The following is a 6,000-nucleotide window of genomic DNA, read 5'->3' as shown; positions in this document are numbered from 1 at the left end:
ATATCCCTCAAGCTATCGTCCAATATCCCTTATAAATGTAGACCTTAAAATAATCTGCAAAGCTCTCTCAAAGAGACTGGAGAAAATAACCCCCCTCTTAATTCATCCTGACCAAACTGGTTTCATAAAAGGTAGGCACTCATCAACAAATACACGTAGATTACTTAATTTGATAGACTACTCATACAGTAAAAACCTAGAAACGACAATATTCTCTTTAGACGCAGAAAAAGCATTTGACAGAGTTAACTGGAAATTTCTATTTGCAACTTTACACAAATTTGGTTTTGGATCCTCTTTCATAAACTGGTTAAAAATATTATATAATTCCCCAACAGCTTGTGTTAGAACAAATGACCAGACATCCTCCAGCTTCTGTCTCTTGAGGGGCACCAGGCAGGGATGCCCACTCTCCCCTTCACTATTTGCAATTTTTATTGAACCACTAGCAGCAGCAATTAGACAGAATTCAGTAATTAAGGGCATAAAATGCAAGAACGTGGAACATAAAATCAGCCTTTATGCGGATGATGTGTTACTCTTTCTCCAAAATTCACAAACCAATATCTCTGGGGTGATTGAATTGATAAACTCTTTTGCAAGAATATCAGATTACTCAATTAACTGGTCAAAATCTACAGTCCTACCGATTAATTGCTCCCTCCATAATTCCTCTTCTACACCACTGCAATCGGGAAATATAAAATATTTAGGTATTAATGTTTCTCCCAAGCTTGCAGATCTAACTAAATTAAACCATATCCCACTTTTAAAGAAGGTAGAAGATGATCTGGCTAGATGGAAATGTCTACCCATATCACTCATGGGAAGGGTTGCCGCTATAAAAATGGTGGTCTTACCAAAAATAAATTATTTATTCTCAATGATCCCAACTAAACCGCCACAAGATTGGTTCAGATCTCTAGATTCATGTATGTCCAAATTCCTTTGGAAAAATAAACCCCCACGTATAAGCTTAAAAACACTACAAAAGACCAAGGATAAAGGAGGACTAGAACTGCCTAACTTTCAGCACTACTTCTTAGCCAACAGGCTTCAGTTTATCTCAGGATGGCTAAAACACACCCTCTTAGATGAACCTTGGCTAGATGTAGAGCAAGCACTCTGCAATAATCTAGAGATCTCAGACCTACCATTTATCAGCTCAAACATCCAACGACATGAATGCTTTAAAAGCATCAACATCAGCTCTTCTCTGACAGCATGGTGGGAGTTTCTAAAATTGACGGCGTCTTCATTAATCCCATGCAAACGTACACCTATCTGGAACAACCCTGACATATTACAAAACAATAATATGATAAACTTTTCAGATTGGAGTGATAAAGGAATCAAATATTTAGAACATATACTAGAAGGAACAGAATTTATTTCATTTGACGGACTAGTTACACAATATGGGATCAACAAGAAAAGATTTTTAGAATATCAACAAATTAAATCCATAGTAAAAAAGAAATTTAAACCGGGTCAAGTTGAACTACAAACACCACCAAGTGTGGTTCAATTTCTTACTCTTAAACCCCCCAAATTACTATCCAAAATATACAGAATGCTTTCTAAAACAGATGAATCAATATCACTTCCTATTGCAAAATGGGAAGCGGATTTATCAGTTAACTTAGACCTAAACTTCTGGTCTCAGATTTGCTTAAAAACCTTTCATCTAATTAGAAATCCCAGTCTTCAATTAATTCAATACAAAATATTACATAGAGTGCACTATACAGGTCATCGGATGTTCAAGATGGGCTTTACGTCTACCAACAACTGCTCACACTGCCAAACCAATTCACCGGACAATTATATCCACGCTCTTTGGTTCTGTCCACCAGTTCAGAAGTTTTGGCGCGAGATATGTGAAGACTTATCGAAGTGTCTGAAATGTAACATTCCAACTTCCCCCTTAGTGTGTTTGTTGGGCAGCTTAGATAATGTCACTTCAGAAAAGAATATCGCCCATATGGTTTTCACTGCCCTATGCATAGCCAAGAAAACAGTCCTCATGAACTGGAAAAATAAAAATAATCTTAATTCTAACCAATATAGAAATTATCTATTAGATTACATTAGTCTTGATACAGCCTCTGCCACCACATCAGATCAATTGCTCTGGGCTCCTTTGATCAGCTCCATCACCTAGTGGGGGTGGGGGGTCATAGTTTGGTCCCGCCTTCACTGTTGTGATTGGTGTGGGGGTAGGGACAGGCTTAGGGCGTCGGGGGGTTCCCCGGAGGCATCTTCCTTGGGGGGCTCAACCCGGGGTAGCGGTCATGTCCGGTTAGGGGCTCTGTTGGCTCTCCGGTGACTGTTTCCTCGCGGCTGCGTGCAGCGGGGCTAGGGGAGGGTCTGTGCTGACGGACGTGGGTTACTGACCTGGTAGCCTGGCTGCCCCTGGGTGGGTCCGGGATGGGCGTGAGGTTCTGGGGGCGCTCCGTCTCTGGGCTGGGACCCGGACCGGGCCTCGGGGGCTTGGGTCCTGGTTGGTGTGTTGCCGGGGTTGTGGGCGGGTGGGTGCATGGGGGCCCAGCCCTGGAGCAGGGTGCCGCCGGTGCGTCGAGCCACCTGGGGGGCTCTTCAACTGGTGGGGGAGATTGTCACATCTTGCAGGAGCTTTCCTCTCCTCAGGAGCTCCCTCTGCAGGAGGGGGAGATACAGGAGAGGTGGAGGAAGATCTCAGCCTGGGTGTTTATTGTCTTATGTAGTCTGGAAGATGAGTGGATGGTGGGGTGGGTGCAGTTTTCTCTGTGGTGGGGTTGGGTGGACTGTCCCGGGCTCTGTGGGGCCGGGCGGCGCTGCTGCACTGGGCCCGGTCTGGATGGGCCTGGGCCCCCTTTCCCTGGCGGGTCGCGGAGTATGGGGGTGCCTACTGGGGTCAGCGGGGGAGCTGGCCCCAGGGAGGGGTCACTTGCCCCTCCCTTCCTTCCCTCCCCATCTCCAGGTGCCTCCCTCTTCCCGCTCCACCACAACCACCCACACATGCAGGGCCTTGGAGTAGGGGTATGTCACCAGGGTGCAGAGGAGGCTACCCCCCCCCCCCCCCCTCTGTCCCCTTCTGGCTGCCTCTGCCTCAATTTTATCCCACAACTTAGACATTCACATTACTCACACTCTCATTACACATACATATAGGATCTTGGGGGTGGGCACGATACACGGAGTCCAAAGTACCATCAGGGTGTACACCCCACCCCTGGCATCGTTGCCCACCTCTCAATTTTAAATACACGTAGACATTGAGGGCTAGCAGGAGGGACCATGCGCTTACCTGCTGCTCTCTGGCAGGTAGCTCCAAGCCCTCCTGGGTTTTAAATGCACCTTAGAACACACATGCATCAACATTACAATGAGCGGGTGGAGGGAGTTTCGGAGTCTTCTCTCACCCCCGTTCTCTGCGACCTGCTGGAGCAGGGGGGCTAGGACTAGGAGGAGGAGTTGGCCGTCCGACTGCGGTCTGGAGTGTGGAGCCTTCCTGCTGCTGCGGAGTCGGGGCGGTCTGCCTCCCCCCACCGCAGGGAAAAGGGAAACACCACCTGGGTCTGGGTGCAGTTCCCCCCTCCAGGGGCGGGGGCACCTAGACCCGGTTTGTAGAGTACGCTTGGGGAGTGTGATCGTGTGTACAACGTCTCTTTATGTCTGTCTCCACGTTGGTTGAGTGTGGAGTAAGTGCATATGAGAGCATGAGGGTGGGAATGGATGTTTGTATCTGTGTGTGCCTGTATGTCTGTGTCTATATGTCAGGTTGGGTGTCAGGCGCCACCTCTCTGGGGACATCTCAGGCCCTCCAAGGTTTGGAGGCCTATCTCCCCCTACCACCACTTCCCCTGCCAGTGGCGGACCCCCTCAGACATCGGTGCGTTGGTGGTTCTTTGTGTCCGGGGATGGGCGTCCAGGTACACACCGGCTCACTCCTTGGCGGCCGCTTATCGGGGCCTGGAGCCTGGGGCTCGCTCGGGCCACTTCGGAGGCGGGGTGCCCCCGGCCTCTCGGCCTGGGGCTCGGTCACTCAGGCGCAGCTGGCTGCCGGCGGAGCTCACGGGCGCGTCACTGCAACTCCCCCTGGCTTCTGCTCCGCGGCTGCTGAGTGAGCCCTCATCTGGGACTCTCCTCAGCTCTTTCTGGGACAGTGGCGCAGCTGCCCCTCTGTTGGTCTTCCTTGGTCTCTTGTGTTCTGGGAGCCTCTGGATGTCTGGAGTTTTGATCTCCTCCACACCTGCTTCACGCCCTGGAGGACGGGGCTGTGGCCCCCCCACACCCTCTAGCAGATTATTACATGAAGGAACCTTTTAAAAAAACAAAAAACAAGCGCGTCCATGCTTACAGGTGTACACACGGGTGATCACACCCACAAACTACACCCTTTTTGGCTCCTACCTCAAAGCACACTGTGTTCTGTTGATCTTATGTGCTGCACAATAATGTTTAACATTTAGTATTTACTGTCATATTCCCATATATCATTGTGATGTTGTTTATTCTATTACTCTTGTTCTCTTCTGCTTGCTTTCTTTTTTCTTTCTCAGCAGGTGATCCAGGTGATTGATATATGCATTTTTTTTTCTCTGCCCGTTCTGTTGGTTTTTGTTTTTTGCCCTTCTCCCCCGTCCCTCTTCTCAGCTGTTTCTCTTACCCTTCTTTGCCTTTAGACAACAATTCTGATGGCAAAAGAGCCAAACGGGACAGGCCAAAAAAAAAAAAAAAAAAAAAAAAGAAGGTCCTGAGTTCAAGTCCACCATCTGCCCGGGGTCTTTCTGTGTGGAGCTTGCATGTTCTCTCCGTGTTTGCCTGGGTTCTCTCCAGGTACTTCGGCTTCCTGTCACTGTCCAAAGACATGCAGTTAGTGGGGTTAGGTTAATTGGTAACTCTAAATTGCCCGTAGGTGTGAATGTGAGTGGAAATGGTTGTCTGTCTCTATGTGTTAACCCTACGACAGACTGGCGACCTGTCCAGGGTGTACCCTGCCTCTCGCCCTAAGACAGCTGAGATAGGCTTTCACAGGTGGTTTTAAACTTCTTCTTAAATGTATTAACAGTGTAAATCAACCAATGTTAGTTCTACAACACCTTGGAGCCACAACCTCAAAAGCACCATTTCTCAGCCTGGACTGAGGACACTTTGGTCAGTAGACCTCAAAGTCTGGCAAGTTACATAAGGATTATAAAGCTCACTGACACAGAACATTGACTGTGAAGAGTACAGAGAGTCCATCTATCAATCCATTTTCTTCTACTTATCCAATTCAGGGTCACAGGGAGACTGGAGCCTGTCCCCACTGCCATAGGGCGAGAGGCAGGGTGCACCCTGGAGAGGCCATCAGTTGGTCATGGGGCTAAAACAGAGAATCAAATAACCACTCACACCTATGAGCAATTTAGAATCACCAGTTAACCTAACAACACTAACTGCATGTTTTTGAACTATGTGAGAAAGGTTAGTACACAGGGAGAACCCACACAAACATGGGGAAAACATGCAAACTCCTCACAGAAAAGCGCTGGTCACATGGTGGATTCAAACCCAGAACCTTTTTGCTGTGAGAGAACAGTGCTAACCACGGTGCCACCATGCTGAGTTCAGGAAGTGATCACCAAAATCTTGAACTAAGCCTTAAACTTTGTCACATGAGCTAATAAGAAGCCTTGTAGCAGCCTTCTGGACCTTTTGTAGAGTGTAGGGTGATCCTTTTCCTTTTTCACAAAAGATCAAGTTAGTGTTGGATTGGGTGACCCTGTATCCTCCCTTAGTTACACTGCAATAGGCCTAGGCTGCTGGTGGCTTCTCATGATGCACTGAACATTTCTTCTTCTCCTTTTTCTTTTTCTATGCGTTTACACACCACTTTGCAGTTAATCATTAGTTATTATTTATCTCGGGCTCTCTTCCAAAGTGTGTCTTTTCTCCTGTCTTCCCCCCATCCTCTCTAACCAACAGGTGGATCCCCTTTCCTGAGAGTTTCTTCCAGTTAAAAGGGAGTTTTTC

Source organism: Mchenga conophoros, linkage group LG14, assembly GCF_057382185.1.
Source record: "Mchenga conophoros isolate Kocher_MC1m ecotype Shallow Benthic linkage group LG14, M_conophoros_male_GT1.1, whole genome shotgun sequence".
In the NCBI taxonomy this organism is placed as follows: Eukaryota; Metazoa; Chordata; class Actinopteri; order Cichliformes; family Cichlidae; genus Mchenga; species Mchenga conophoros.
Note: the sequence above shows the minus strand (reverse complement) of the source record.